The sequence below is a fragment of the Arachis hypogaea genome, chromosome 15, assembly GCF_003086295.3.
Source record: "Arachis hypogaea cultivar Tifrunner chromosome 15, arahy.Tifrunner.gnm2.J5K5, whole genome shotgun sequence".
In the NCBI taxonomy this organism is placed as follows: domain Eukaryota; kingdom Viridiplantae; phylum Streptophyta; class Magnoliopsida; order Fabales; family Fabaceae; genus Arachis; species Arachis hypogaea.
Genome location: NC_092050.1, coordinates 75,376,612 through 75,398,238, shown reverse-complemented (window position 1 = coordinate 75,398,238; position 21,627 = coordinate 75,376,612).

The following is a 21,627-nucleotide window of genomic DNA, read 5'->3' as shown; positions in this document are numbered from 1 at the left end:
TTTTCTCTCCTTCTATGTATCTAAAGCAATTATGATTTCTCTTGCTAAGTATGCTAACCATCAAAGAATACTTGATGTTAAAGACCATATCTTATTGCTTTTTTTTTAGAATGAAAGTTGTATTTTAAGATTTTATTTTATGGATTATAATTTGTTATGTTGTATTTCTGGACTTATAATCTTGGATAAGATTTTTTTTTTTTGGTTTGCACCAGGGTATCCATCAGGCCGGAAGCCCAATGACTAATCCCTCGGGTACTGCAGAGGCACACAAAGTGGGCGACCCTCCCAAACAAGCAAGCTCCATTCCCATCCTCCAGTGAGTATCGAACCCGGGAGAGATGGTTAAGGGACACAGACCCTCATCCATCTGTGCCAACTTGCGTTGGTATAATCTTGGATAAGATATGTTTGTGTGTTTGTAATAGTATTTTGTAGTTTATTTTTTTTTTTTTGATATTTTTTACTATAATTTTCATATGAATGTTAAATATAAGGGGATGAGAATGGAGCCCCACGGAAAACATGGGGAACGCGGAGAATGGGGATGGGGACAATTATTCTCCTATGGTGGATCGGGGCGGGGATGGGGATTAATTTTGGGGGCGGGGACGAGGAGATCCCTGCTCCCCGTCCCCACCCCATTGACATCCCTACTTAGTTCAGTGGTTGGATATGTTTTTAAGAACAACAATTTTTTTTTATTTTTTAAAAGATTTTATAAGAAAGTAACAATAAATTTATATTTAAATATTTTTTATTATTATGTAAAAACTATTTTTTTAAGAAAAAAGATGTAAATTGTAGTTTTTTATAAAAAAATTATTTTTTTAGTGTTTTTATTTTTATTACTAGAAATTTATCAAATACGCTAAAAAATAAAAGGGTCATGCTACACATCCATGTAATTTTGTATCCAAATCCATCTAAGTTGGCCCAACACAAAAAAACTTAATACTATTAAATGAAACGTGAAATACACGCGCCTAACACATACGAAACGACCGCTCTTGCCCAATGCTTCTTCTCTTCTTCTTCTTCTCTTCTCTCCCGCTCTTCTTTTTCTTCTTCTTCTTCTCACACTCGTTTACGCACGGAGCATCCTCTTCTTCTTCGCCTTCTTTTTCGCGTTCCTCCTCCTCCTCCTCATTCTCCTCCTTATTTTTTACGTTCCTTCTTCTTCACGTATTTTCTCCTTATCGTCATTCTTTTGTTGTTGTTACTACTGTATTTTTTTTGTCTTTTCCTCATTCTCTCTCGGGTGAAGAAGTAGTAGAAGGTGAGGAGGAAGAGTTTTGATTGTGCATAACAGAAATAAACCAAATACATCATTATGGTGAAACAATTCTATAGTACTGAGTGAACGAAATATAATACATTATATAAAATCAAATTCAAATAGTTTTCTGCATAATGAACCGAACACAGTATTCAAGGTAAAATAATTGTATAGTATTGAGTGAACGAAACATAATCCATTATATAAATTCAAATTCAAACAGCTCTCTGCATAATGAACCGAAAACGTCATTATGGTGAAACAATTCTATAGTACTGAGTGAACAAAACAATATTCCATTATATAAAATTAAATTCAAACAGCTTTCTGCATGATGAACCGAAACACATACTCACGGTGAAACAATTATGTAGTACTCAGTGAACGAAACATAATCCATTATACAAAATCAAATTCAAAACACCTCTATCTACAATTTAGATATTATCAATTCAATTCAATTCAGATTCAGAACACCTCCGTCTATTCAATTCAATTCAAATAAAATTAGCAATTGCATTCCATTGAATTCGATTCAAAATTGAATAATCCAAATTGCTCTCATTCAACTGATTTGATGTTGATTCATTCATTGTTTCAATTTAAAAGTCCAGATCGAAAAAGAAAACAAAGAAGAAGAAGAATGACAAAACTTATTACGTTGAAGTCAATCCAGATCTATAACGAAGAATGCGAGTAGAGAAAAAGAAGAAGAACAAGAAAGAAAACGCGAACAGAAGAGAACGACGAAGCCTATAACGCGAGCAGAGAAGAAGGTTTACGTTGAGCAAAAGTCATAGAAAATTTATGTTATATATGGTACGTGAATCACAAATGATTTGGAGATTAAAAAAGCGCGTATAACAAAAAGGACTTGGATAACATCCATGTATTTTTTACATGGATGTGAAGCATTATTGAAAATAAAAATGAAAAGAATTTTTTTTTTTACTAACTTAACAACACCAAACAAACATTAGAAAATTAGAACGGCAGAATAGTTGGTCGATTGATCGAGTATTTCATTATCAATGTGCATGTAATACAGTAATATTAAGAGTCAGCTTAAATAAACAACTTAATTAAGTTCTTTTAAAGAAAGAGTTTAAAAAATAAGAATTTATATTAAAAGTAGTTTATAAATAAATTATTTTATACTTGATTTTTTAGCCACAGAAGTAGTTATTTTAAAGTTGTAATTTTGGATAAATGACTCAAAAAATACAAATTTTTTTTATATAAGAGAATGAATATTAAAGTAACGACGATGACAAATACCTTCCAATATTAAATGTTGATTTTATATAATTTAATCAATAAGATTATATGAAAAGATACATAAAAAATATACCAAGCTATATAAAGACAAAACCACATGATACAAAAAAAAAAAACTAAAACTGGAACAATAATACCATATATACCACACATAATAAAGTACAAATTTAATAATAAAAAATAGAACAATAGAGTGATAAAAAAATACCTGACAAAAATATATGCGTACAGATAAAATATTATATGAAAATAGAGGCAGAAGAAGAAGGCTAATATTTTCAATAAAAATAAAAAAATATTTTTTTACAGAATTAAAAAAAATGAATAGTACAATGGTGTCTCTTATTTTGCTGTGAACAAAAATATTTCTTTGATAATTAGAAATAACAAAATAGTGTTTAGAAAAAAAGAAATATTTTTTATTTTTTTTAAAAGTTCTTAGAATAATTTTTTAAAAAATTAAAAATATATTTTAAAAATTGTACCAAATATATTAATTTGACTTCTCATAATTCAAGAGTCACAAAAAATAAGATTTGGCACTTTTCAATCGAGCTCTAAATCAAGAGTGCATGCTAATGTAACAAAAAAGTAGTAACCAGTTGAAGATTTATTTTAATAAATAATTAGATATTTATTTAACAAAATATGTTATTTTATTTTTATTAATTTGTTAAATAAATTTAAATAATTTTCTTTTTTTATACAAAACTTTTTCATCAAATTTAAATATTTTCTGTTTTAAAGATTATTTCTTAGAATTATAGACGGTTGAAATGTTAATCTCAAATGTGGCATTATTTAATTTAGGATCTAATTTTTGATAGTACAGAAATTAAACTCCTTGGACCATCCGATTTCTGTTTCAACAAAATTAAAAAATTTTAAGTACATAAATTGGACCCTTCGATTTTAGTTCTTTCCACAATTTTAAAAAACACTAAAAATTACAATATTAAAGTATATCATTTAACTCACTTTTGTATAAAAAAATAACCCATAAAAGTATCCAAATAAAAAATATTATCGGTTATCATCTATTTATATATAAATACATGTATTGCTTAATTCATTTTAAATATATATTTTATATTTTAATATATATTTTATACGAATAACTGATTTAATAACTTACTTTTTATGTACACCTAACATAATTGAGACTAAGTTACTAATTTTAGAAAGTTGCTTCAGTTTTTTTCACTTAGATGGAGATTTTGCTCATCTAATAATAAAAAAACAAAATATAAATTACTACTATGCCAACGAACTTTAGAATATATATTTTAATTGTTAATATTTTTTTCTAAATTACTCTTACAGATTAATTTCGGTTCTTTTAATCAAATTTTTAAAATGTATATATTACACAAATAATTATCTAACAAATTTTATTATAAAATAATTAAGTCCAAAAATATCATTATAAAAAAATAAATTTTTCTCAAAATAATAGAAGTACCCATCTATATGATAGAAATAATATTAAAGACTTATGAAAAATAAAAATTTATTAAAAATTATCCAATTCAAAATTTTTTAAAGTATAATTTGAGTGTTTTCTAAAAAATAAGTAAAGTTAAGTTTGTATCAATACATTTAAAAGTTTTCAATTGACCATATAATGTATTAAAATTTATAATACCTAAAAATATATAAAATATTTTTTATTTTTTTAAATAAAGCACATAAAGTAATTGTTACTATAGAAACTTTACAAAAAGTTATTATTAAATCTAAAGTTTAATTATTTTTAATACTAAAATTATACTTGTTTTTAAATTAGAATAATTGTAATATCCCTTCCAGCAAAACATCTTGCTTAAATCATGGTATTTTTACTAAAAAGAATATTATGTAGCATTTTCTAATATTAACTACTTAATATTGAGTCTTTATGTCAATATTGCGTTTCAGTTTTAAAAAAATTACAAAAGATTTTTTTTATTTATTAAAATCATATATTAAATATCTCCAAGTAATAATAATCACATAAATACTAATAATAATAAATCTTGTATAAGTAAAATTAAATAATCTGCGGGTTCCCCAATCATTGATGGTTCTAAAACTGCTAAACCTACGTTACAGGCAATAGTACCTAGAATAACTACGGGAAAAATATATAAAAGATCGTTTGGCCATGTGGGTTTTCATAATAATTATGACTCATTCTTTTAGCCAATTTCGCTCTTAATACAGGATTATTCAAGTCAGGTTTTTTTTGTTATTGGGATAAGTGAATTCTTATTGATCCATCCTCCGAAAGAACCAGACATGATAATTTTTTATCATCCGGCTCAAGCATCAATCAAACGAACCGAGTATACCTATAGAAAAGTTTATATGTAAAAAAATGGACTGGATTCTGTTTTACAGAGTTACACAACTATCTATTGTGAAAAACTCATTTCTTATTTGTAAATGCTAAATACCCAAATAGGCTTTCTTAAATTAATAGTACTTTCTAGGTCATCAACTCAAATACAACACCTACCTTTCTGTATAAAATAGAATCTTAAGCTACAAGAGTGAAAGGACTTTATGAAAGCAACTTGATTTATAAACAAGTTTCACTATTCGTCCACAGCTTCGTATTCAGTCTTCAAGCCTGTGACACTAAAAGGGATAGAAATTTTGGGGTGAGAATGCCATGAAAGTAAAGAATAAGATGCAAATAGTTAATTTAGTTCATCAATATTTACTTTCATTAATTCTATAGAACTCTTTGAAATTATATTAGAAAAATTGATTATCAGCTCTAAGTTATATTTCTTTAAAATTCTTTTTGGTTAAAAAATTGACCTCCAATATAGAAGCAAAATGCATACACAAGCATATCAAACAATAAAAATTAACAAACAATGCACACATCAATCAAACAGCAAAATAATGTAAATAAAGCAACATAGTACAAGCACACACAAGCAAGTCATTCAAATGCATATGATGAATGTCTAGTCCTAGAGCAAGTATTGAGCTTATTTGTCAGTTACATACCCGCTCTCGACACTACCGAACAGCTGGCCCGGGTGTGGCTTTCCAGTTAGCATACCTACTGTAGACCTATTGTCTTATAGTGCGGCTCTCTCTAGCTGATGTACGCATTCATATCCTTAGCAAGCAACATCTGTCTTACAGGTGTGGCATTCTAGTTGTGTATGATTTGATATTCTCTGTAAGTGACCCTAGGTCTTAGCTTACAGGTGCAGCCCTCTGTGCCTATGTATCCCTGGAAAGTGTTCTCAGTGGTCGCACCATTACATATTAACTAGAAAAAATCAAAATAATACCTTGGCCGATTCCCATACAAGCTCAAAGCACAAAAAAGCCCTTTCCACACAAGCTTTCAAGCCTCCAACAAGCAATCAAATACAGCCACCACTTGAGCTCAATCTCCAAGCATTTCAATCAATAATTCCACTCCACATAACATCAATTCAAGCTAGCTATCATACAAATTACCATAAATCAAACCTAGGGTTTGTAATTACATCAAACCACAAGGGTTTCGAAGTGAGTTACCTTTTCTACTGTGGATTGGGACAAAATCTAACAATTTTTTAATGTCAGTTGACATCTAAACAACCAAAATCACAAAACTTACTCAATTACCATAGCCAAAATTCGAAACTATTATAGAAGAGAAAACTGGACCAGAATTGAAAGTTCTTTACCACTTTATTTGGATAAAATCGAACAGCTTGGTGAGAGCTTCGCTTAGCAACAAATGCCATGCGAATTAGAGCTCTGTAGATCAAGTTATGAGCTTGTGAAAAAGAAGATGAATAGTGCCACCTTCTCTTCTTCGTATTCAATTCAGCAGCTGTGTTTTGTGTTGTTATGTGGTGAATGAGCTGAAATAGCCTCACTAATGGTCTTATATATGTTGGCTTGGGCCCAACTTGGGCCCAGTCCAACCGCTTAACGTTCTTGGTTCGTTTGGCCCAACTTTGGGCCAAAATATTTAGAATTAGCGTCCAGTTTTTAATTCTAAATATTTTTCTAAAGATTTCTATTGTTTTTTTTTTCTCATATGCAGTAGCGAACAGAGTTAAACCAGTATTGCTGGCTAAATTTCTGGTACGCGCTTTTACGCATTATTTTTTTGCAGAAAATTACATTTTTTCACTCGGAAAAATTCGCTAAATCTAAATCTCACATTTAAATTTTCAAATTAATATTTCTAAATTTTTCAACTTATTCAGACAATTAAATTATTGTTTTATTCTAATTAAGCGACTAATAAATGTTTGGTTCGTACAGGAAGAGTGCCCTGTCACTTTCTCACTAAAGGTAGTACTATTCGGGAGTATGCCCGGCCACCCTTAACGATCAGAGAGACTATGATGCAATAAGAAAGAGAATCCTCAACTTAACTCTTTCATACTATAGTTAGAAATTAAACCGAAGGAAATCCTCAACTTTCTATCCAATTTTCCGATGCAACAAGAGAGAGAATCCTTAACCTCACTAGTTCACTGCAACACTGAGAAAGCGGGACTAAACCATCATCCTTGCTAGGTGCAGGTGTCTCATCAGTGACGTAAGTGGGATAAAACTCACATCCTTGCCAATCAATTATCATACAACTTTTACAATCATAGTCAATCACAATTTAATCTTAACTAATCTCATAAGGTATAATTCATTATAACCCCATTTGTTATTAAAACAATTAATATCATCAATCCATGAGTGGGACAAAGCCATGGTCCTCACCGTGGGCGGGACGAACCACCATCCCTACAATATTTATATCTTATATTAACAAGTCTTTATTGGGGAATGATTCAATAAAAATCATTATAAACACCCCCAACATATTCAAAGCCTTTAAAATGGTTATTAGACTCCATATGGAGGTTATAGAGGGGTACAGGCTTGCCAGAAAGGCTTCACAATTCAAAATTAGCATTTCATGAAATTCAGGGGGAATGGTGCATACGCAGGCATCGTGTGTACGCGAAGAACCCAGCATGGACTCACAAAACTGATGCGTATGCAGGCATCATGCATACGCACGAATCTACCATCATGCGTATGCAGGGTGGGTGCATACGCGCAGAACCTGGCACTGCTAGTTAAAGATTCTTGAAAGATGCGCATACATCATGCGTAGGGGTGTTCGCGATGTGGTTTGGTTCGGTTTTTTAAGGAAAAGCCATCCAATCCAATTTTATATTAATAATGCGGTTTGATTTGGTTCGATTTTTTATTAAAACCATCAGAACCAAACCAAACTAATTAAACTCGGTTTGGTTCGATTCGTTTGTTCGGTTTTTAAATTGATTTGAAAACATATCCTATTCTAATCATCAAATCATATCTAGGGGACTATGAATCAAAATCCCAGATACCAGAACAGGAAAAAATCAAAACAATCTAATTCCCAAATACCAGAACAGAAAAAAATCAAAACAGAATCTAATCAAAACCCTAAATAAGAAATAAGAACCTAAAACAAATAATGATAAAAAATTATAATAAAAAATCATAATACAACATATAATCAGAATTAAGAAATAATCGGATCCAAAACTCTAGACAAAAACTCATCAGGAAGAATTAGAAAAGAACCAAATATCAGAAAAAGAATTAGAGTAAATAAGCAAAAAATATAACGAAAAAACAAATAAAAGTTTAGCAAAGTTTCCAGATGCAGGGGAGGACGAGAGAGACATTAGACAGTGAGACGGAGATGACGGGGCTAGAAATGGAGATACGACGATTCATCAGTGGCTACGAGGGAGATGGCTACGTCACTGCTTTAATGAGGGAGGCAAATGGGCGGACGAACAACACGGCTTCAACGAGGGAGGCGAATGGGAGGACGAACAACACGGCTTCAACGACAACAAACCAAAAACTAGAGACGAAGGCCCAGATGGCTGGAGCACGACGGTGCTGCGATTGCCGGAGACGGAAGGTGCGAGAAGAGGGGCTCGCTCAGTCGCTCAAATTCTCGGGTTCTAAGAATGAAATCGACAACGCTGAGCGATGCAGAGAGACTGAGAACGACGGTGCTGAGAAACTCAGAACGATGGTGAGTGTTGGACGGCAACGGCAAAGAGGAGTAGAGGTGTGGGTCTGTGACTCAAAGAGGAGAGTGTAGCGTCAATGAGCGTGAGTGAGGCAGTGTGCAGTGTGAGAGAGAGAGAGAGAGAGAGAGAGAGAGAGAGAGAGAGAGAGAGAGAGAGAGAATATCTCTAAACACAATCAATTTGCCAATTCTTTGATCTAATTGTCATGAGAAGAGGTTAAGTGCATTCTCTTATCCATAAGCCACACAAATCCTCAAGACCTCAATTCCTCCCAAATGGTGTTGATAAAGAGAATTGTGAGGGATAGAGCTTCGATTCTAATTCCTATGATTCCTTTTTCGAGGCTCACATAGGAATTCAACAGACCCAAACCCCCTTCCGGAGTGAGTGGATCACAACAAACATGGAAGTTGTCCCTTAGCTACAACAAGCAGATTGAGAAGAAGAAGAATTTCTTTCAATCATGTGAATTGTATAGAGCTCCTCCCCCTAATGATGTGGGGTTTAGTTGATCATCGCTCTAAGAATAATTGAGGAAATTGAAATTACATGAAAGTAAATCAAACTAAATACAAGCTCAAATGTAAAATTGCAGAAAGGAAGAAGTGAAAGGAATTTAAATTGTATGAAAGTAAATGAAGCTCAATACAAACTAAAATGTAAAATTGCAAAAAAAGAAAAGTGTATCTAAACTATGCTACGCTTTCTGGAGTCTCTAATCCTCCAGGATATAAGAGAGCTCTGGAGTTTCTAATCCTCCAGCCTACTTTCTAACTTCAAAATTCTTCATATAGATACTCTTCTTCTCATCTTCAAAATGGGTCTTCAAGTACTTGGATGTGGGCTTTTGGCCTTGATTGAAGCAAGTTAGGAGTGGCTCTTTATGACGTTGACATTGGCGTTAACTCACTAACGTTCAAAAGTTTGCATGGGTGCCATTGAAGTTGGAATTGGCCTTGGCGTTAGTGACCAACGTTAGTGTACTAATGGTGGCACTAACGTTGCATGAATAAGCTGCTGGGAGTGTTGCCACTAGCGTTGGCACCAACATTGGTGCACCGGCGTTTTTTATGTCACGCGTACGCGTTGCCGACGCGTACGCGTGACCCAGCGTTTGTGTGTCAACGCTAGTGTTAGTGCACAACTTTGGCTCACCAACGCTCCTCCCACGCATGCGCGTCACCCACGCGTATGCGTGGCTTGTCAATTTCCACACTCACACGTACGCGTCACCCACGCGTGCGCGTCGCAGCCAATTTTTCCAATGCATTCCTCTTGAAATTGTCAAAGACGTTGGTGTGCAATGTTTGTGGCAACGTTGGTGAGTCACCCATGGGCCACCAACATTGCTTGTTAAGCCTTGGAATGTTGGAGGGCAACGTTGGTAAGCCAACTTTAGCCACCAACGTTGCCTTCTCTGCTTCTTCTTTGCCCTTCTCTTCCTTCCCCATACCTATCATCAACCAAACAAAATGCATCAAAGTATTGCCATAATCACAAGATAATGCATCATTCATTGCATCAAGTAATTCTTGCATAAATCTCATGAAAATGCACATAATTAACAATGTTTGATTGAATCAAGACATGCATACATTTCTCATCCAAATGCTTACTTATTGCCTAAGAAATGCATGAAAACGAAGTAAAAACTAATGAAAAAGGCTTGTGAAACTAGCCTAAGATGCCTAGGCATCAATTTCATGGCTCCAAAAAGTGGAAAACCCACTTCAAGAAGCAAGAAAGAAGACAACCAAACAGTTATTACAAACCTCTCAAATTCTACACAAAGCAGCATGAAGAAAATTATTACAAAATAATGTGCAAGAGGACAGTGATCCCGGAAGCCAAATTCGAATTAAGAGAAGATGAGTACCCGGAGATCCAAGAGCAGATTCGAAAGAGAGGCTGGGAGATCCTGGCCGACCCTGAGATCAATGTTGGAAAAATAATGATCCATGAATTCTACGCAAATTTGTGGATGATAGATAAGCAAAAGAAAGATGGACAAGGATTCCATACTTTTCGGACAATGGTCCAAGGAAAGACTCTCTATTTTCATCTTGACAAGGTGAGAGAGATCTTTAAGTTGCCTCCACAAAGGGATGATCCAGAATCCTTTAATAGGAGGGTGTTGGCTAATCCAAAATTGGATCAGATTCTAGAAGACATATGTCTGTGATGAGCAGATATTTTATACGCTTTTTGACATCATTTTCATATAATTTTTAGCATGTTTTGTTTAGTTTTTATTAAGTTTTTAATTAGGTTTTAGAGTTAAATTCACATTTTTAGATTCTACTTCGAGTTTTTGTGTTTTTATGCAATTTCAGGTATTTTCTAGCTGAAATTGAGGAGCTGGAGCAAAAGTCTGATTCAGAGACAGAGAAAGCACTGCAGATGCTGTTTGGATCTTACCTCGCACTCAGAAGAGATTTTATAGAGCTACAGAAGTCCAAATGGAGTGTCTCACCGGCTATGGAAAGCTGACTTCCAGAGCTTTCCAGCAATGTATAATAGTCCATACTTTGCTTCAGATTAGAAGGCCCAAAACTGGTGTCCAACGCCAGTTCCCTGCCCCCTTCCAGGCGTCCACTGCCCAAAGAACAGATACCAGCATCCAAACGCTCAGAGAGGACCCCCTAGCCAGCGTTCAACACCCTAGAGGTCCCCTAGCACGTGGATCTCATCAAAGCTCAGCCCAAACACTCACCAAGTGGGCCCCAGAAGTGAATTTTAGCACTAAATAGATTGTTTTACCCTTACTAGTCCTCTGTTTAGTATTTAAGAGTTATTTTACACAATGTCTTCAGACTTTTACAGAGGACACACACCATATTTGAATTCACCATTGTATTTTCCATCTGAGTTTCTAAACCTCCTAGGTTGAGGGGAGGAGCCTTGCTGAGTCCTATGAATTAATAAAAGTATTACTGTTTCTCTTCGATCCGTGTTTGATTAATTCTAAGATGTATATTCGTTCTTCAACATGGTGAATAGGATGATCAGTGACAATTAGCTCTGTTCATCATACTAAGATGAACGTGCCTGACAAACACCCGCGTCTACTTGGGTTCGTGTGAATACTTCAGTGGAAAGCACGAACCACTAGCTTGATTATACATCTCTCAGACGGCTAATCCACGACTTCGTTGGGGACTTCTTGAGACACCAGTTTAGCCAATTTACAGGGAGATTAGGGTCTCTGTGGTAGAGGCTAAAATCCAAAGATACAACATTCTCTGATCCGGAAGATCTGACCTTGTCTGTGGTGCTTTGAGTAGGATCATTAAGGAGAATGGACTGTACGGGCTTCACCCTATAGCAGACTAGATCCACACTAACCCTGGGGTTCAGATCTGAAGGAGTATTGACGACCTCTCAATAAAGGCGTTGATCACATACAGCCTACCATTGAAGAAATCACTCATAAGCAAAGAAGACAGTAATACCAAAGTTAATTCAGAAAGGTAAAGCAACTCCAATCCTCAACTATATTCCTATTACTGATTCCATTTAATTCATAAAGTATTAGCACCCTATTATATCAAACCTTTTTCACTCTATCAATCCAACAACCTTCTGATTCACTTGACTAAGACCTGCAAGATAACCATAGCTTGCTTCAACCACAATCCTCGTGGGATCGACCCTGACTCGCTTAGGTATTACTTGGACGACCCAATGCACTTGTTGGTACAGCTGTACGAAAGTGTGGGGATTCGTGCACCAAGTTTTTGGCGCCGTTGTCGAAGATTGTTCGAGTTTGGACAACTAACGGGTTGTCTTGCTCCCTAGATCAGGTAATTTTTATTTTGTTTGAGCCTTTTATTTTTTTCTTCTTCTTCAATTTTCGAAAAAAATTAAAAACCTTTTTCAAAAATATTTGTGTTTTCTTTGTTTAATCATTGTTCTTGGTTTGAGTCTTACCTGTTTCCTATTTTTCAACTCCAAAAATTTTAAAACTTTTTCCAAAAATCTTTTTCAAAATTTTTATTTTCAAAAATCCTTAGCTTTCTGTTTGAGTCTTTTGTTTGTGTTCTTGTTGAGTTTTTCGAAGATCTTGAGTCCTTTTTCTAAAATTTTTTTAAAATTAATGTCTTTTTGTTTGAGTCCTATTTTAATCTTTAAGTTTGGTGTCTTCTTGTGTCTTTTCTTTTAATTTTCGAGAATTTTATGTTTAGTTTTCAAAAATTTTAAGTTTGGTGTTCTTTGTGTGTTCTTGTATTCTTTAAATTTCTTGAGTCTTGTTCTTTGTGTTCTTGTTAGTTTTCAAAGTGTTCTTGTTTTTCTTTTGTGTTTTGATCTTAAAATTTTTAAGTTTGGTGTCCCATTGTGTTTTTCCTTCAAAATTTTGAAAACTTGGGTGCTAGATCTAAAAATTTTAAGTTTTGTGTCTTTTATCTGTTTTTCTCTCTCCTCATTAAATTCAAAAATAAAAAAATATATTTTCTATCTTATCTTTTACTTAATTTTTGAAAAATAACAAAAAAAATCAGATTTTAATTTAAAAAATAATATCTTTTCTTATCTTTTCAAAATTCAAATTTTAAAATCAAATCTTTTTCAAAATTAAATTTCAAATCTTATCTTTTTCAAATCTTTTTAAAACTTTCATCTTATCTTTTCTAATTTCAATTTTAAAATTAAATATTTTTCAAATCTTTTTAATTCTTTTCTTATCTTGTTGACTATTTCAAATATTTTTAAAAATCAAATCTTTTTTAACCTCCTATCTTATCTTAATTTTAAATCTTTCTTAATTAATTACTCATCTTCTCTCTCTTCTTTTTCAAAACTTCCTAACTAACTCTTCTCTCTCAATGTTCGAAAACTATCTTCTTCTTCTCTCTCTTCTATTTTCGAAAATTCATTAACAAATTTTCAATTCTTTTTAAATTATTAACCTTAATTTTCGAAAATTAATAAATAAAATAAAAACTAAAATTTTTTATTCTTATTTATCTTTTCTATTTCTAATTCTTCTCCTACTTACTTTTATTTATTCGAACTCTACTCTTCTCTCATCTTCCATCTTCACTCTTCTTTCTTCCTCTTCTTTCTTCACATCTCACTGGGAGTTGATAAACCCCGATTTTGTGGTTTATCTTGTGCTTATTTTGGGGGATTTTATCAACATTTCTCACACTTATTCGCAAGAAATGTATGGTTTTGTGTTCACTTCCCAATATTGCTCCATAATGAAAAACATGCTTATTTTGCCTTAAAATTGCCATATTTTAATCCTCTTCTATTGCCATTTGATGCCGTGATATATTTGTTGAGTAATTTCAGGAGTTATAGTGTAGGAATGACTTAGAAGAGAGGGAGAAAGCATGTACAAAAAGGGAGGAACATGAAGAATTGAGATCTTGGAAAAAGCAGCATCGCCGCGCCCGCGCACGCGTGGATGAGGTTGGCTGGAAGCGGCGCGCAAGGATGGATGCATCCGCACGGATCAGAAGATTTCTATCGACACGCACGCACGCTTGGCGCACACGTGTGGATCGCAAAAGCAATCGGCGCGCACGCACGCATGGCGCGCACGCGTGGGAAGCTGCACGTGACCTCATTAAGGAAAATCGTACCTGGCGATTTCTGAGGCTCATGAGGCCCAATTCCAAGCTGTTTCTACATGGAAAAGACCCAAGGATGCTAGGGGGAAAGGGGGGATCAATCATTTTACACTAGGACATAATTTTTAGCTAGTTTTTGGTTCTTGGGTGATTCTAGAGAGAGAAACCCTTGTTCCTCTCTAGATCTAGTTTTAATTTGATCTTTCTTTGTTGATTTATGAATTGGATCTTGTTAATTGCTAGTTTTAATTGTTCAATTTGAATTCCTTGCTACAATTTTGCTTATATCTTGTGATAGTTTATGAATCCTTGTTACTTGTCATTTTATACCCATTTCATGAATGTTGTGATTCTTGACTTGTTGATGTTACATTGATGATTTCTATGTTTAGTCTTGTTATTTTGATGATTGTATGTTGATAATTGTTAGTGGGTATTTGTAGATTCCAATTTAATTGCTATTTTGAACATGTCTTTTGTTAATGCTTACCATATGTTCGATGAATTATTTACTTTGATTATGGAATAGTCTTCTTTACTCTTGGCCTAGGTCAAGAGAATTGGGTAAACTTGAGTCATTGGGTCTAATGGATTTGATGATTTGGGAGCCCTTGGTGGTCAATTTGATACTCATTGACGCCAACCCACTACTAATCTAATTAGTAGGTAGGTTGGGACTTATGGGTTGATGTGATCAAAGCCATTTGACATACTTCAAGTCTAGGAGTAGATATCACGTACTTAAGACTTTGAGGATAGACTTAATGAGCTTGGTTCCTTATAATTGTCAAGATATGGTTGTTAGACAAGGATGGTGATCCCAATTCCCATGCCTAGCCAAGAGTTGCTTTTATTATTCATATTTGAAAACCAACTTTCTCAATTATTTGCTTTAGTTATAGTTACTTGTTTGGTTTATAATAGAATTAAGTGGAATGTTACTTATTCATTGGAATTGCTCATGTTTTGCTTAGTTAATTGAATTAGTTTGTTGCAATTTAAGATTACTTGCTTGTTAAGATTCCCATTTATTTTCATGCTCATAACTCACAACCCCGGATTTCTAACTAATGTTGAAGCATATGTTTGCCCATTCCTTGTGAGACGACCCGTGGTTTGAATACTTCGGTTATTTCTATTGGGGTTGAACTTGTGACAACCAAATCCCTCTTCTAAATTTGACACCCGAGGATTGTTGTTGGTAGAGCTATACTTGCAACGCAATTTTATTGAAGAAAATCTTTACCAATACACCCTTGGGGACAATCGGGCCAAATTTTTGGTGCCGTTGCTGGGGAATGGTTGCAACATGTGCCTTGATATTGGTTATATGAATATGTGAATATTGTAGATATTTTACTTCTTCCAATACTTAGCTATAGTTTAGATTTCTTTTGCATTTGTGCTATGACTTTCAAGTTTGATGACTCGGTCTCAACCGAATTCTAGCTTAGCCAATTTTGATCCCGAGATTTAAAGAACTTTGTTACACACTCGGCAAGCTAGACGGCGGTTGGACTATACACCTAGTACTTCGTCCTCTCTTGAGGAAAATACCGAATCACTAGACGTCACCGAGAGTGACTTGGAGTCCGCTACTTCCTATTCTTCTGTTGACACTACTAATATATCTTTGCATCCTACAGGTGAGCCACACATGGCGGAGCCACGCCGGATCACTTTGCATGAGCAAGGAGCTCCGGATATCATACTTCAACCGTTGCAAGCAAGGTATCCTAACCTTGATCCGAACTTTGAGTTGAAGAGTAGCTTGATAAATCTACTTCCTAAGTATCATGGGTTGCCGGGTCAAGACCCCATCCGACATTTGAAAGATTTTCAAGTTGCTTGTTCTACGGCTCGAAGGAGCTGATGAGGTAGCTATCATGGTTTTTGCCTTCCCTTTCTCTCTTGAAGCGCAAGCAAAGACATGGTTCTATTCGCTACCGGATGAGATTGTGACTAATTGGGATTTCTTGAGAAGAGAGTTTCTTGATAAGTTCTTCCCACCGGAGAAGACCGACTACATCCGGAAAGAGATTTCGGGTATAATGCAAAGAGACCAAGAGAGTTTGTACGAATATTGGTCTCAGTTCAAGAGGCTATTGGATTCATGTCCACATCACGGAATGACCACTCACTTGCTCATTAGCTACTTTACCGGAGGTCTTTGTGCGGAAGATAGAAGATTGCTCACCGCTTCTAGTGGCGGTTCCCTTTCGAAAAGCAAGACGGAGGGAGAAGCTTGGAATTTGATAAAGGATGTTGCCGAAGCTACACAACACACAAGGGTGAGAAGTAATCCTCTCAAGGGTGTGGTAGAACCATCCCCTTCCGAATCAAGTCTAACCAAAGCACTTGGGGATATGACAACCATCCTTACACAAATCCAAAGGGATCAAAAGGAATACTACTCCATCCAAGCCGTCCAAGCCCTACCTCCGGTTGCTCAACTTGAAGGCCCTCCTAGGATTTGTGATTTGTGCTCTAGCACCACACATTACACCGACTAATGCCATCAAATTCAAGAGGAACATGATCTTGTGGTAGCCAATGTGAATTACAACAACCATCCACCCTACCCTCCTCAAGGTCAAAACAATTACCATCAAGGTGGTAATCAACATCAAGGGTGGAGAGATAATGCACAAGGAAGCAATCAAAACCAAAGGTGGAACAACTCTTCTTCTCATCACAACAACAACCAATCTTCATCCCAATATCACCATAACAACACTAACTACCAAGCCAACCAAGGCCACTCCAACCAAAACCAAAACACCAAATACCAAGCACCACACCATAGACAACAAAACCAAAATCAAACCCCTCCATCTTTCAACAATCAAGTTGATGAGCTTAGAGCCGCCATGGAAAAATGAGATGAGAGCAACAAGGCTCAATTCGAGGCCTTGAATACTCAATTGGCCAACCTCACCAACATGCTTTCAAAGATGAACATGTCAAGCCAACCACCAACCCCCAATAACAACACCAACCAACCCTCAAGTTCCTCTAACCTTCCATCCCAACCCCAACCAAACCCAAGAGGCGGTCTCAACGCTATCACTCTACGGTCGGGGACTACATTAGAGGAGATACCTCCAAGGGTCATGGGAGAAATTCATGAGGAAGAGGTAGTTGTTGAAGCTCCACATGAAGAAGAGGTGGTAGACAAAAGGCATGAGGAAGAAGGAGTAATCCTCAAGGAACCCAAGAGGAAAGCTATAGTGGATGAGTCCATTCCTATTCCATTCCCTTCCATGGTGAAGAAGGCAAAGAAAACACCGGAGTTTGATTTGAACATGCTTCAAATGTTCAAAAAGGTTGAGGTAACCATACCACTCCTTGATGCTACTCAACAAATTCCAAAGTATGCAAAATTTTTGAAAGACTTGTGTACACACAAGGATAGGATAGGAGAATTGGAGACATTATCCTTGGGTAGTTCAATTTCTTCCTTGATGGAACCTATTCCAAGAAAATGTGGTGACCCTAGACCGTGCTTAGTGTCTTGTTGTATTGGTGGACACACTTTTCATGATTGTATGTGTGACTTGGGAGCTTGTGTAAGCATCATGCCACTTTCTATCTATGTGCGGTTGAATTTAGCTCCATTGAAGAAGTCGGTGGCGAAGTTTGCCTTAGCCGATAAAAGTGTGATCACAGTGATGGGGATAGCGGAAGATGTACTCGTGGCAATTAAGGACTTGGTTTTTCCGGTTGACTTTTACATCCTTGAAATGCCTCCAGCAGAAAATAGAAGCTCATCCTCCGTTCTACTTGGTAGAACCTTCCTCAAAACCTCCAAATTCAAGTTAGATGCCTTCACCGGTATATATTCCTTTGGGGTTGGAGACAAGATTATCAAGTTCAATTTAGAGGAAGCCATGAAACACCCTCCCGAAGAACATTCCGTGCTCCGATGTGATGTGATTGATGAAGTGGTAGCGAAAGTGCAAGAAGAAGACCATGACAAGTTGTGCCACCCCATTGTTGAGGAGACGGATGACCAAGAAGATGAACATGAGGAAGTTGTCAAGAATGAGTCCCATGAGCTTGATGAAAAGGAACCTCATCTTGAGACAAAAAGTGAACTGAAGCCCATTCCATCTCATTTGAAGTATGCTTTCTTAGAGGATAACCAAAGGTTTCCGGTCATTATTCCTAGCGAGCTCTCAAGTGAAGAAGAGGGAAAGCTCCTAGATGTTCTAAGAAAGTACAAGAAAGCAATAGGATGGAGCTTAGCGGATATTATGGGAATTGACCCCCGCAAGTGCATGCATAGGATATTTCTCTAAGATCTAATCCGGTTAGGCAACCGCAAAGGAGGCTCAACCCAACCATCCTCGATGTAGTGAAGAAAGAGGTCACCCGATTACTGGATGCGGATATCATATACCCAATCTCCGACAGTGAGTGGGTGAGCCCAGTTCAGGTTGTCCCCAAGAAGTCGGGCATCACAACGGTCAAGAAGGACGATGGTGAATTGGTTACTAAAAGAGTACAAAATGCGTGGCGAGTATGTATTGACTACAGAAGATTGAACGCCGCTACACGGAAGGACCATTACCCCTTACCCTTCATCGATCAGATGCTAGACCGCTTGGCAGGTAAATCTCACTACTGCTTTCTTGATGGATTTACTGGCTACTTCCAGATACATATTGCTCCTGAAGATCAGGAGAAGACCACGTTCACTTGTCCGTTTGGCACCTTTACCTATAAAAGGATGCCATTTGGAATATGTAACGCACCCGCTACTTTTCAGCGGTGCATGACGAGTGTCTTCTCCGATCTAATGGAGAATTGTCTGGAAGTCTTTATGGACGACTTCAGCGTTTATGGTACTTCGTTTGATTATTGTTTAGAGAGCTTGGCCAAGGTCCTCGCTAGATGTGTTGACACTAACCTTGTCTTAAATTTTGAAAAATGTCACTTTATGGTACAACAAGGCATAGTGTTAGGACATGTAGTATCTCATGAAGGCATTTCTGTAGACCCGGCCAAGGTCGATGTTATCACCACTTTGCCTCACCCCTCATCCGTGAGGGAGGTCCGCTCATTTTTGGGACATGCAGGATTTTATAGGCGCTTTATCAAGGACTTCGGCAAGATTGCTTTGCCATTGTCGCGCCTACTCCAAAAAGATGTGGATTTTGAGTTTGATAGTGAATGTGTAAAAGCTTTTGAAGAGCTAAGGAGAGTTCTTACCACGGCACCAATTGTGCGAGGCCCCAATTGGACGTTGCCATTTGAGATAATGTGCGATGCGTCAAACCATGCTGTAGGTGCCGCACTTGCACAGCGCGATGGTAAACTCCCTTATGTCATTGCTTACTCTTCTAAGACACTAGATGCAGCACAATCCAACTATACCACTACTAAAAAAGAACTCCTAGCTATTGTTCATGCTTTGGATAAATTCAGATCTTATTTGCTAGGTTCAAAGATAGTGGTATACACAGATCATGCAGCTTTAAAGTACTTATTGACAAAGAATGAGTCAAAGCCTAGACTCATACGTTGGATCTTGCTTTTGCAAGAATTTGACATTGACATTAGGGACCGGAGTGGATCTCAAAACCTGGTTGCAGATCATTTAAGCCGCATTGAGAATTTAAAAATTGATCCATTTCCAATCAATGACTCATTCCCATTGGATAGTTTGCATGCTGTGTCGGATAGCTTTCCTTGGTTTGCCCCAATGGCGAACTACTTGGTTGCGAAAATCTTCCCTCCCAACTTTTCGAAAAACCAAAGGGACAAGTTGAGGAGTGATTCCAAATACTATATTTGGGATGACCCTCACTTATGGAAGAGGGGCATGGACCAAGTAATTCGAAGATGTGTCCCGGAGTCTGAATTCCAACCAATTCTTGAAGCTTGTCATTCGTCCGAATGTGGTGGCCACTTTGGCCCACAAAGGACCACTAAAAAAGTGTTGGATTGTGGATTCTGGCGGCCAACCTTATTCAAGGATGCTAACCGATTATATGTGTCTTGCCATCAGTGTCAGAAGTCAGGAAACGCATCCCAAAAGGATGAAATGCCTCAACAACCTATGTTGTTCTGTGAGATATTTGATGTATGGGGCATTGACTTTATGGGACCGTTTCCCAACTCTAGTGAGTATCTGTATATTCTGTTAGCGGTTGACTACGTGTCAAAGTGGGTAGAGGCCATACCTACCCGCCTTGACGATGCCAATGCCGTTGTGTCTTTCATTAGGAATCACATTGTATGCCGTTATGGGTCGCCACGAGCAATCGTGAGCGACCAAGGATCTCACTTTTGTAACAGGAAGGTAGAAGCATTGCTCAAGCGCTATAGAGTGTCACATAAGGTTGCTACTGCTTATCATCCGTAAACAAATGGACAAGCGAAAGTATCCAACCAGGAAATCAAGAGAATCTTGGAGAAAGTGGTCAATCCGCAAAGAAAGGATTGGAGCCTCTGGTTAGGAGATGCACTATGGGCATATAGAACGGCCTACAAGACTCCGATAGGGATGAGTCCTTTCCGGATCGTCTATGGTAAGGCATGCCACCTCCAGGTGGAGATTGAGCATCGAGCCTATTGGGCGGTAAAGCAGTGCAACATGAATTTAGCCAAGGTGGGTGAAGTTAGGAAGTTACAACTAGAGGAGCTTGAGTGTTTGAGGAACGAGTCATATGAGAATGCCCGAATCTACAAGGAAAAGACTAAAGCATTCCATGACCATCACATCCGGAAGAAGGACTTTCAAGAAGGTGATGAGGTCCTCCTCTACAACTCAAGGCTCCGATTTATGCCTGGCAAGCTCCGCTCTAGATGGGAAAGACCTTTCAAGGTGAAGGAGATGAAGCCCTACGGAGTGGTGGAATTGTTTGATCCCAAGAGTGAAGCAACTTTCAAAGTGAATGGACATAGAGTGAAGAAGTACCATGGGTGCAAGCCCCCAAAAGAGCTAGAGGTGTACATATTGGAGGATGCACCAAGAAGAGAGGAAGCTTAACAAAAGGACCGTCCAACTTAAGGACGTTAAAGAAAAGTGCTTGGTGGGAGGCACCCCACCGTGGTAAGATCTTCCTTGTTTATACCATCTTGTTTGCATTCTTTAGTTTCTTGTGAATTTTGTGATCTTTTGATGATTGATTGAATGCATAGAAATGTTAGCTTTGTTGATTTTGTTGGATAGGTAGAATGTTCATATAAATAGGATGTGAAAAAGATAAAGAAAACAAAAATTTTTCTTTGAAGTAGGGCACCGACGCGCCAGCACACAGTGCGCGCGCGCTGGTGGTGAAATTCCATTCTTGGGCCAAATACCCGAGAGTGATACCCACTTTGTGCCCAACTCGTGCCAAGCACCCACGCGTTCGCCTACATGCCGCCTGCGCGCACCCTTGCAATTTAACCATCGACGCCAGCGCATGGTGCGCGCGCGCGCCGATGGAGATATGTGGAT